The 12,938-nt window shown below is 38.3% G+C and overlaps 1 long non-coding RNA gene across 2 annotated transcripts in view; it reads right to left on the bottom strand.

Moving 5' to 3' along the window:
• The window catches only part of LOC136288777 (uncharacterized), a 598,691-nt gene extending 587,596 nt beyond the window's left edge, over nt 1-11,095 (bottom strand). Inside the window, exons 1-2 of one of the 2 annotated variants that reach the window (XR_010720576.1) lie at nt 11,009-11,095; nt 10,308-10,415 (exon numbers count right to left, since the gene is read on the bottom strand). This is a non-coding gene — a long non-coding RNA (uncharacterized lncRNA). Of the gene's footprint in view, nt 1-10,307; nt 10,416-10,694; nt 10,769-11,008 lie in introns of those variants that run through there. The other variant, XR_010720575.1, reaches the window with a different exon arrangement.
• Nucleotides 11,096-12,938: the final 1,843 nt, after the last annotated feature.

Raw genomic sequence — 12,938 nt, 5'->3', positions numbered from 1 at the left:
TTATTTGATTCAAACATAAATGACAACAAAATATACTGCGATACATTTGGAAACAGAGTGGGGTAAAGTCTTGAAAATCCCAAATTGACCTATTTTATTTTGGTTTTGTTTCCCCAAATCATCAAAGTGCAGACAGCCAGCAAAACACCATAGACAGATGTCAGAGTTTGCATAAACTGGGATACTATACTACAAGAATGAGGGATATATATTTCCACGAAATTAGATGAAACAATACGAAGTTTTTCTCGGATCCTTTTTTCTGCTCATGAAGCTGTTCTGTTCTTTGTGATTATAAGAGTAACTTCTGAAAATCACTTCTTTTATTGATTATGGAAAATGTTTCTGGCTCACAAACAAGATCTATACTATTGCCTTTATAAAGCCTTAATAGGTGAAGGTCTCTGTCTGTTGTCTCTCATGCATGCTAGTCGCAATACTCCTTATCAAGCTGGACACTAAAATTTCTTTTTCAACAATCATTTAATGAGAGTAATATCCAAGTGACTTCAGTAAATGCATATTCATGTATCCCAAACTTTCTGTCCAAACCAAGTGCTGTCAAAAGTTAGATACAAATAGTATTATCACAGTAATATTTATCCTTTGAACTCTTCTTCTACCCCCAAATCAATACCTCTGACCTCAAAAGAAAATACTACTGCCAGTAATCTTTACTGGTTGCATAATGGTCAAAATGTCAATAATACAAAAAGAGAAAACACACCTCACCTCAGCATAATTATATTACCCTGATCCCTAGGTCCATCTTTCTTTCCGAAATCAGGAAAGGTGACCTACCAAAGTAGCAAATAAAAAAAAAAGGCAGTGTGACATTACACAGTTCATCACATTAGTCTCAGAGGCACCAGCACAGTGCCAGAGCAGGTATACACATAAGTTGATTCTGTGGATGGACTATAATTAGCAGCATAAGATTTTGGACTCCATAAATTTGTGTATCATTTGCAAAAAGGGAAAAATTGTAACAAAACAAGCAAATGAAACCAAACGTATAACTTGTTTCCGAATATGAAGACAAGGATGTCACTTTCAACATGCACATACACGCATGATAGGATTTCTAGGATGTTTCCAAAATATAATTAATCTAATTATGCTGATAGCTAAGCACAAGTGTTGATTAAGGGAGCTGTGGTAGCATCAGATATAATTAGCATAACATGAAAAAATCCTTGCCTTTGGGAAAGGCAAGGAGGAAAGGCAAAGTTCTAGATACAACATCAAAATATAGACGTGCACAATTCATAATCCTGAATGCAAATGAACATGCAATTGTATATGTTCTTTGTTTTCTGAAATACCTGTATGGGACTGGCTGCATTTGGGACAAGAGAACAGTAGCCTAGCCCTGAGCAACTACCTTAGGGCATCTAAAAAGCATGAGCTACCTATGGTTAGGTGACTAGAACTTGAATCCAGTGGTTACAGACAGTGTCATCTAATTCGACACTGCACCAGAGACCTGACTGACATGACGGTTGCTGAGGATTTCTTCCATTCCTGTTCCTTCCATTTCTTTCATTTTCTACCCTCACTTTCTTTCCTTATCATGCATCTTCCAACAATTCCTTTTTTTTTTTTAATATACAATGAAACATAAATTGAAACTTTATTTTTTTTTTACAAAGACGAATTTAAGTTACCAAGAAATGTTTCGTTAAAGAAATGTCACAATTCACGCTTTCTTTAACTTGTTCAGCATTGATGATTAATAAAATTAACAGAACATGAATATTCATGAGCTTCCTTCTCCTTCCCCATTCAGTTCTCAAGCCAAGACCTGTCAGAGCAGTGGAGGGGAAAAAAAGAGATGTAATCTTGTAACTGCACTTCAGTGTTACTCAAAGATGCTAACACACTAAACTCATCCCAAAATTCATAAAGGTCCAATTTATTGATTTTGTAGCAGAACTGTATCACTTACTTCTTTATCTCTTCAGCCACACTAGGAAATATCTGATATTTACATAAGCTGTAATGCTCTCTTTCCCATTTTTATCAGTTCTAGAAAAAAAAAAGTTTGCAGGTTGAGGACATCACCCTTCAAAACAAATTCTTATCCCAGAAGGGTCACTATGCTTACGATCAGTGAGGGAAGGCAGAAAACCAAATTATGAGCTAATTTTAAAATTAATTAGACATTACCTGTGTTACAACCTTCTGCAAAGGAAGGGTAGAAAAAAAATTGGAAGATGAGAAAGAGTGGAAAAGGCTGGCCTCCATGTTGAGAAGAAAAAAGATGAGTCTGAGCACAAATACATTTTGATACTTCTCAATTTATGATTTCATGTACAATATGACAATGACAATATCCAAGGACTGCTTTTCCACACCTATACAACCTGTGGAAATCTAACGTTGATGATGAAAAACAGATGCTGCAACACAATTATTACTGTTACACCAAATACAAAGATCACTTTTCTCTAATAATCCTAGAATAGAAAAAAAAAAAAAAAAGAAACAAATGAAAACCTATAGTTTGCAAATTAAAGAGATTTCAAAATAGGATAAATCATGCATTTTGATTAGGTCAAGAGAGCACAACAACCTGCAGGAAAGCTGCTCAGAAAATCTTTAATTCCCTGGTTTTTTTATTAATACAGATTGCACAGAAAAAGAGTAACAATAACACAGCAAAATAATAATAATTAAAAATAAAAAAAATAAAAAGATTTAAAAACCCCACATTTCCTGACCACTTTATTCCATCAAATGGTCTGCAGCAGCTAACATTATTTTTACTACTATGCCTCTTTTCTCCATTAGAATGAAAAATTGAAAACTTCACAGGAAGCCCACTGCACTTTGTTTGACAAATGCAGAATGTATTAATTTGAATTATTTCCCTTTTTCTTCAAGTAACAATTATTGTGTGCTGTTGATTCAACTATCACTGAAAAAATTAATTTTGCAGAAGACTTTCACAGATATAGGTGGCATGGTTAAGAATATTTGGTTACCTAGGTATGGTGACCTTCATGCCTTTCGGCTGCTCTGGAAGCTTTGCTGTCCATTGCACACTTTCTAGCTGATTCATTTGACAAAAGAATTTCCAACCTCACTAGCGGATTGTTGCTACAGTGAATTGTTGCACCCAGAGGACACTGGGCATACATGGAAGAACAGAAGTCAAATCAACCCACTCTAAACCTGCACTCTGAAAAAACAGGCAAATAAATTTTTGCAGCTTTTCAGGTCTAGCTGTCCAGCACTCTTAGGGGAAAAAAAAAAAATGAAGATTAGGACAAATTGTGTAAAAAAGCCATTAGTGTATCTTTTATTCATAGGGAGAAAGGAAAATTTCACAGAATATTTGTGCATAAAACTGAAGAAACGGCTAAATTATTCAAAGGGGAACACAGGTTATCACTATATTAATATGATAGTTCTAATTTTTTTCTTATTTTTTGTTAAGTACTCCACTTGGTATGCTAATGATGCCAGTCCAAAAACTACTGATGTCCAATTTGATATTAATGAGCTTTTCTGGGCAGATTTCTGTTTGTGGAGGAATAGCAATGATTAATACGACTTTTCATTAGGACTATTTCTATGAATGGTACACACACAAATTATATTAAAGGTAATAGGCAATGAATTATTTGATACTCGCTTTTATGATTTATCTGTACCTACAATTTTCAGAAATTTACTAACATATAAAAAAGTTACCTAAATTTTCTCACAAGGAGAAAATTTTGGTATATTCTTAAATACTTCTACTACCAAATGTAGGATATTTCAGTAACAGTGATTTAGTGTTGATGAAGCCTCCCCCAGCACATTCTTCCCATTACATGAATTTTTCAGGTTTCAAGGTTTCATCAAAATAGGTTTCAAGTTTGACTTCTTTTGTTATGAACTTTAATATCCTAGCTATATGACTGTTTGGGAGTTGTTTTGTACTACTAATATGTAAGTATGGTAATGTTTTTATATCATGGTCAAAATACACAATAATTAATAGTCAAAAAACCACACACTTCCTTCAGGAAAACCTAGATGGATCAAAAAGTATCACATATAATTTTATACTATTATGTTTTCTGCAAAAGACAAACCCTTTGTGGTTTTCTGTATCTCTGAAGAAGCCTGAGAATGCCATCTGGCAAATCTTGGTTGCAATAAGAAAGGGAAAGCATCTCATGCTAAGACATAGGCAGTGTATATGAATTCTCCTTGAACCCTTTCCACTGAGAACTGCTGTTGCTTTGAGCTTTGCCTCACACATTATTTCTAATGTAAAAGAAAATCATTCAAAACTGAGAAAATGCACCATCCTGTAAGATTTTTTCTGAGTGTTAAATTGATGGGATGGATATCCTTACGTCATTTTACCCAAATTAAGGGCAATTCACACATAGATTTGGATTATCTTCTTGTTACTTCCAGGAATTCTGTAACTACCTAAGTAAGAGTTACACTATTTCTCTCCCTTATACTTATGTGCAGGAATTCAAACTATGTTGTGCTTCACCCGAAGTTGAATACAGAACTAGCCTTTAAGCTTAAAATGAAGTCCTTCAACATGCATTAAAAATTGGTACCACAAGGGTTCTTATTTACCTCCTGCTTAGAAAAAAAAATCCATGTACTAAAAATTAATATTCTGTATTACATCTAGTTGCAGTATGGAGAATTTTTTTTTTTTTTTTTTTTTTTTACTAAAGACTGAAGAAAAACATGTTTGACTAAAAGAAAGAGCAGAGTGAGAAGAATACCAAACTACTTTAAATGCTGGTTTATGTAGTACAGGGTCTGGTGAGACTTTATGCCTTGCACCACAATGAAGGCTACATTTTAAGTGTGTAGGGGTGAGACAAAGAAAGAATGTGTCAAAGCTAGAGCAAAATTACTTTGCCTGACATACTCCCACATTGACTGTTAAAGTGCTGCATGAGAGTCTAAAAATCTCTTCACTTTCAGACTAGAGTAGATGCAATTGTTCTTACACAGTTACTTCTGCTGCAGTACCCTTAAGAATTACTGTTCCCAGAAGACAGACTGGCGTACACTTCCAACCTGCTGCCACCAGAGGAACTTTATTCAGATTGGTCACCTTAAATCAATCATCATCATAAGGCAATTGAGTTGTCATCTATGAGAAGCTAACCAGCTAGGAGGACCACTCCAGAAACATGAGTTCACCTTACCCACACTGTTTCCAGTTTCCATTAAGCTCATGAGTCCTCCTTTATGTTTACAGACAACCACCCTGGCTGAAGCAGTTTCCTCTCAACTCACATTTTTACTGAAAACAAAAAGTATATGCATTTAACATTTCACTGCTGGGCAGTGTTACACAAACTTTGCAAATGAACGAGGTAATATAAAACCAAATAAAAAGTAGGATCCTGGAGAAAGAGTGATTTTCTGAATGCCATTGTGTATAGGTCTTATTTTTTAAACTCAAAAGAAAAGCAGAATGTACCACAACCACCAAAACATCACCTTACCTTTTGAGATGCCACCCTGAAACATGAAAATTCAGTTTAAGCAGCTTTTCACAATGAGATGAAACTTAAATGTGGGACTGCCTGATGCTGAAAAACATTTTTCTAAACCAAATATTTATACAAAGCAGAGTACTAAGCCTGTAAAATATATCTATCTGTGAATTAGCAAGCATATGAGCTCACGCTGCTTACAGCTGGAACAAATCCCCCACAGCATTTTCAGGAAAATCACTGGACTATTCAGAGCCTTCTTCATATTACAAACATACACATCTAGAATTCTCTTTATCCAAACTCATCTCCAAAATCTTAATTTTACTTTTCAACTCGATCTAAGTACATAATTTTGGAAAGTGGTATTTCAACGAACTTTAAAGGCATTTAAAGCATGACTTTATTCAGCATAACTTTAAAACATACTAGTATTTTGATCAATTTCACAGTATCACTGGCAGAAATTTTATAAAATTGATTTTATAAACCAGATTCTCTAGTATCAATCAGTTAAAATTTTATTCAACTAGATATTCATCTTACGTATTGACAACCCCCCCACACACTTTTTAGAAGTGGTTACAAAGTTGCCAATACAGAAATATAGAATAAAGAATACAATTTCTTGCACAATAGTCTTTCCTTCATAAAGCATAATTAACAGAATAGAAATGTAAGATAAATAGGATTATTTCTGCAACTATTGACAACAAATCAAAATAGATGAGCAATTCAGCCGTTGTATTGACCATAAAAGTAGTAAATTTGCTGCAATTTTCCCTTTATTGCTAGCTTTTCTGCTATTGTTTCGTACTGGATCTTACCAAAGAAGCGACAAGAAAGGATAAACTGAAAATCAAACAGCATCTAAAAGCATTAAAAATTGTTAGAAACTCTTCTAATATGCATTAATTTTGCCTGCATGCCTGTTTTCTTCTCTTAATCTTTATTATCAAATATATTTATTATCATTTGAAAATTAATTCATCCTTACTGCCTATTTCCTATTAAAATTTTGGATCTGTGCTTGCTACTAAATATTTTTTATTACAATCAAATATGTCCAAAAACTTACAGTCCAACTACACTTCTTGTCAATACTTCGTGACCCCATTTCTATCATTATGTTATCACTGTGACATAAGGTCCCTTGCTAACTTTGTCAGAGTTTGCTAGGATTATAGCTGCAAAACTGTAAGGTGAAAAGTTTACAGGAAGAAGGGGTAACATAAAGGCTCTTTAAGAAAGCTGTAGTACTAATGACTTTATAATGCATATGTTGAAAACAAAACAAAATAAAATGCCACATATACAAGCACTCTCCAGTCCAAGTACTTTTGAATCTGAGATCTTTCTTTGGCCTTTTCACTTTTTTCTTTTTTCTGTTTTAAAGAACATCCTGAACATTTCCTCCTCCTGAGCCAGTTTCTGTAGAATCCATATGGCTACCAATGAAGGAAAAAAACTACTTTCCTTGAGTATAGATATCAAAATCCAAAACCCTAAATTATAGAACATCCACATAAATGTCACTGTTAAATTTATATTTGCTGGTTACAAGGTCTTTAAAATCATAGCTAATCAATAGGGCTTACTCTAATTATGTGGGATTCAGGTAGCAATCTGTTTTTATACTAAACAAGATCTGGACTGATGAAAAGTATCAGTGACCTTTTTCTAGATGCTGAACTCACCTGTTTACCAATTAAGCCAACAATGATATCTTTGTTTGTCCAACTAATGATAGTACTTCAAATATGTAGAATTATCACCCATTTATACACAAAAGTTATCAATGCTGTGTAAGTTCTTAAAAGAGCACAGACAAACCAAGATGATTAAAGCATCAGTGTATTATTGGATATTAATCACATTCCCCATTTCAAAATAGTTTGTGCTATCAAGCAGCATGTTTGCTTGCGTACTGTCAGTTTCTTCAGCAAAGCCACATTTAGCAAAGAATGAAGAAGGAAATGTCGTATTTTTTATCACACTTTATCACCACAAAGTTTGGTGGGAGCTCAGTATTTTAAGTTATTAATATTGACAGTGCTAGTGTACTTTGTCTATTGAAAACTAATGCAGGTATCTAGGATTTTATTAGCGAGAAATCTTAAATATGCACATGTCAGAGGAATTAATCATTGATTCCCTGTAGACTGCTTATATATTTCCTCAGACATTATCTAAACTGAATAACAAGAACAATTGCATAATAAACCACATTACTGCTGACACATACAACTTTGTTACATCAGTTACATATTTTCACAGCAATAGGTGTTTTTAATGTCTTCTCTTGTTTCTTCTGAATCAGATTGACCCGATTTGACATTTGCCTATACCAACAATTCAAGAGGGTACATGAATATATAATCAAATACAATATATATCACATGTAATTGCCACGATTTAACTCAGGTCATTTCCCACAGTAGTAATTACAGCAAAAGTGGAGTATGTTTTGCATAACAGATTCTAAAGTATTTCCATGACATACCCTAGATTAAAGAAAATTCCAAAGACAAATTATGAAGATTGTGTTCCAAACTAACACAGCCATTGAGTATGCAGAGATTCTAGCTAAATTGGACAACATAGTTCCTCTCTTGTAAGTCATATATATATATATATATATATATATTTCTTTTCTTTTTTAAATAGACACATTGTTAGACATTCAACATTGCTGCATGTTTCCACCCAGCAGAACTGAAAGCTTAGCCTAATAAACTTCACTGCATGCAGTCTCAAAACAGTTCATGCAAATTAGCTGGATTTATTATTTTAATGTGCTGTCCACAGGGAGTACAATACAGCAATGAGCCATGTCAAATGTTACTAAGTCATTAAAAAAAAAGTGGGGAAAAAAGCACTTCGTTTTTAACTGAAAGGTAAATTCATAGTACTAAAACACTAACAGTAGGACTTCTTACTAAGTCAGAAAATGTGTTATCCTTTAAATAAAAGTTCATGAGTTCATTGTCATAAATGTCAATGGTAATTGTCATAAATGTCAATTACCAAAAGACTACTGTAATGCAATATGAAAGTCAACCTGATTCACTGTCTCAGAACTTGTACCCTGTGCTTTGTAATTCCTTCCTAGCTCTAAGATTATGAATACCTGAAAGCAACTCTGAATGTCATCCATCTGCTGCTGCAGATTTAGTCTTTCCTGCTAGTGTCACACTAATTTCCTAAATAAATTTTGTCTAGTTGTCTTTACTGTTGTGACATAAACTAATTTCTTTACTTCATGAAGAAATGCATTTGAATTGACCCTGATAAACTTTCACTCCCAGTGGCATTTGTTAGTTATGACTGATTTTAAATTACACTTGAAAGTGCAACATGAATTTTCACATTTGGAAGTTTAATAAACAGCATTTATAAGTTCATTTTTAATGGTTTCTAAAAGCACAAGTTTATTCTGATTAGGTGAACAGTAAAGACAGAATATATAAGATATTTGAGGTGTATTGTTTATTTACAGTAGCCACTTACTATTCTGAATTTGTACTGTAAAATAACCCATATTTGCCAAGAATTTGAAAAGACATAATTTTAATTTATTCTAATTCAAATTCACATTGTCTCTACAACAGATACAACACATGAAGATTTTAAATCCAAGTCCATTTGGCCGAATAGAGCAAAAATGCTGAAATGCTATTGATTCCTTCCAGTACATTCAAAACACCTGACTCAACTGTATTTCTACTGACATAACACTGAGGTTTTATTTAGATATTAGCAAACATGAGCAAACATTTTCATTGACATACCTGTCATTGTTATTTCTTTTCTCTACCTAGGAAACAGTTAACCCTCAACTACTAATACCAGCTGTTTCCTTTAGCAGAAATGCAGTAAATGTCGATAACGGGTCCACTGTCCCAAGAGAAATAATGCCTGCAAAAGTTCTCTTTCCCAGATGCAGATATATTTAGTGCTGAACAACACCTAAGAGCAGACACTTCATGACATACATTTATATGATCTTTGGACCTTCTGTTAACTCTACAGCTCAGGCAGCAAACCTCAGTTCCACTGCTCATGACGCCCTTTTAAATGAGTTTATCTTTTTGTTTCTCCTAGATCTCTCTCACCTATCAAAACCAATGCCATCAGTACTTTTGAATATGCCCCATAGAAGCCCTTAGAAAGCAAAGCTGTTGTCTGGAACTGTCATCCTCATTAGAAGAAAAAATATACATACATTTTATACATATAAAAATTGAAAAATTTAAGAACTTCAGAGATATGGACTAAAAATGCTTGCAATTGAATGCAGACAAAAATACTCTTAGCATCTATAACTCAGGCACATTTTATAATAAACTGAATGTCCTGTCACCCGGCATTGCTTTGCAGGTCAGACCATTCTGCAGACCCCTCCTGATGGAGCATCTCTTTGTTTAGATTTTCTCTGTATTGTACCACATACCTATATCTGCACTGAAGTATGACATTATACAGTACTTGCCATTCTCAGTTTCTTTAAACAAGTATTCACCCTCAATTTTCTTCACTCATTAAAAACAGCAAACCACTTAATGCGCCTTCCCACTAACAACAGTTTCAAGATACCACAGCCAAGTTTCTCTCTGACCTGAAGAGTAACCTGAAAACAGAAATGCATGCACATATATATATATATATATATATATATATATATATATATATATATATATATATATATATACACACACCTATATATGCAAATATAAAGATGTGTGTGTGTGCATATGTAGGTTTGTGAATGCTAAGAAAAGGGCTGGACAAGCCCGAGAACACAGGGACAGTAAGCACAGAGAATTTACTTACTAATGCTGTCCACTCGGACCTCTTTGGAAACCTGAAGGAGTCTCCGCTTTCCCCTCCTGCCAGTCAGGCGCCGCGTTGTGCCCCTAGTCCACACAGGCCCAGAAGGAACTGCAAAGAGAGAGAAGCACATGCCACATCAGGCAGTTCTGATTTGATGGGATCCAGCGCCGCTGCCGCTCGCTCCTGAGGGGTAACCCTGTTTGCAGAGCTGACTCCGACAAGAGACATTCTTCCAAAGATTTTTTTTTAAAACAGGGATAATAAATAAATAAATAAATAAATAAATAAATAAATAAATAGGCTTCCCGGGGCTCCTGCGCCCTAAAATTGGGGGGGGGGGGGGGGGGGGGCTGTAGGGGGGCGGCGGGGAAGTGAGAGGTAAGGTACCTGCAACTCTCTCCGATGAGGCCGGCAGAGAGAGAGGGAGGGAGGGAGGAAGACAGCGACGAGAGGGAGGAGAGAGGGAGCGAGCGAGGGGTGGGGAGGAGGGGTGGGGGGTGAGCGTGTATGTGTCTGTGGGTGTGCGGGGCGGGGGGCGCTGGAGTGGTTCTCGCCGCGGGTGGGGCGGCCGCCAGCTCTCGATGCGAGCACTGCCGTCTACAGGCGGGCGGGAGCGGCCCGAGGGGGCTGCCAGGGCCGGTGCGGGGGGCGCGCTCCCCGCGGGGCCCCGCGCAGCCTCCGCCGCCGCTCAGCCCGCTCACCTGCATTTCCTTAACGAGCCGCTTGATGGCCGGCAGCGGCCGCGGCCCCCCGGCCCCGCCGCAACTTTGGCCACCGCGGAGCCGCGCCGCCCCCGCGGAACTGGGGATGGGGAGGTGCCGGCGGCGAGGGGCGCGCTGCCCGCGGAACTTTCCGCCCGGCGGAGAGCGAGGGCCCGGGCTGGGGGGCTGTGAGGGCGCGGCGGGGGCTGCGCCGAGCCCCGCGCGTTGGCGCCGCAGCCGCGCAAGGAGCCCGGTGCCGGGGCGCGCTCCGCCAGCCGCCTTCCCCGGCGCTGCCTCCTCCCACCGCGCTCCCCGGCGGGTGCGACAGGAGCGAGCTACTCGCTATTAATAATAAGAAGCCAAATCTCCACCTTCCTCTCGCCCTAAGAAAACAATTAATAATGCATTAAAATAATCTACGTTTAAAGCCACCGTCTGGCTATAATAAAATACTGTTACCAGTACTTAAGAGAGCGCTACTGTGGATGTGGTGGCGAGGCACGTTTTCCTATCATTCACCCCCAAATGTGAGCACACATTCTGCTTCTGGTATTCCTAAGTCTCTTTCCCGTACGAGAGCAACTATCATTATCACCATCAAAGAGAAAGTCTCCCCAGCTAAGTGGAGACACCGAGCCCCCAGGTGGCTTCTGTGGCTGGGCTGCAAGGAGGGCACCCACCCTCCTCTTCCGTTCGCCCCAAACCATTCTCATCTCTTCTCGTTTGCTTATACCGGTGGGTTAAACTCTGCGTTTGGCCCTTTTAGTGTTTTTCCTTCCGTTCCTCCCCTGACGATAGTTTGTGTATTTTAAATAAAGATTTCATTCTGCCAACCCGCAGGAAGCTTTTAACAAGATGCAGCTGAGCGTGTCGATATATCTTTTTACTGCTGCTCCGGCGTGTACATCAACTCCAAATTCCTTTCTTTTCTTCTCCGCCTGATACTGTAGCATCTGAGACGGTGGTGGCGACAGAAGCGGAGCACTGCTCCCGAGGGGGCACTTTTGCTTTGCCCTCAAAGTATCTCCCAGCAATGAGACCCGTTGGAGCCGCCACCCCTCCCTCCTCCCCCTCTTGCCCCCCCCCCCCCCCCCTTCCCGCTTCTTAACAGCAGAATGCTGGGGTGATTGCTGTAAGGTTTTCAGTTCCACTGATAACGCTACACGGTCTGAGAACAGACGGGGTGGGGGGAAGGGATTTTCGTTTTAGTTAAGAGTACAGTTTTGGTTTTGCGCTATTTTTAATTAAGATTTTTTTTTTCCATAAATAGATCCCGTCGAGATTTAATTTACAAATGTATTTCTAACTCTGGTCAACACTCTCTTCCAAGAGGAACATTTTCAATCACTAGTCTCCCCACAACCATGTGCAAATCCTTTTCACAGACCTTAAACCTTTTATGTTTTGTTTTGGTTTGGTTTGGTTTTTTAAATGATTTTGTTGTTGGGGTGTCTTTGTGTTCTGTGGACTTTGATTAGGGGGTATTTTAGTGCTTTTCGGTTTGGTTTTTGTTGTTGTTGTTGTTGTTGTTGTTGTTGTTTGGTTTTTAATTTTCACTTCATCTGCATTAAAGTTAAGCTTTGTTCAGTATGCCAGCTACCTCCTATTGATTTCTGGGGTTTGAGAAACGCTGTCCCCCTCCTCCGGGGATTTTTTGAATCAAGGTGATTTCTTTCCGTGATAGGCGTTTCCCATCCAGGTGTACAGTTCTATCTTGCTGGTCCCCTTCTACTCCACAGATGCCGAGCCGTAAGCACTTCCTCGTGCTGTGGCACCAGGTTAAGCCTGAGGAGCGGCACCGCTCGGGCCTAGGCCTCTCCTAAAGCCCAGCACAGTCTCCGGGGAAGGCTGCGGGACGAAGCATCCCTGCCGGGGCCAAGCATCCTTGCCGGGGTGCGGAGCTGGGGGCGGCGGGCGGGCCTCGCCCCGT

The sequence above is a fragment of the Chamaea fasciata genome, unplaced genomic scaffold (genome assembly GCF_029207755.1).
Source record: "Chamaea fasciata isolate MVZ Bird 193981 ecotype frontalis unplaced genomic scaffold, bChaFas1.0.hap1 SCAF_4, whole genome shotgun sequence".
Lineage (NCBI taxonomy): Eukaryota > Metazoa > Chordata > Aves > Passeriformes > Sylviidae > Chamaea > Chamaea fasciata.
The sequence above is the reverse complement of the archived record's forward strand: the minus strand, read 5'-3'. Positions and strand labels throughout refer to the sequence as shown.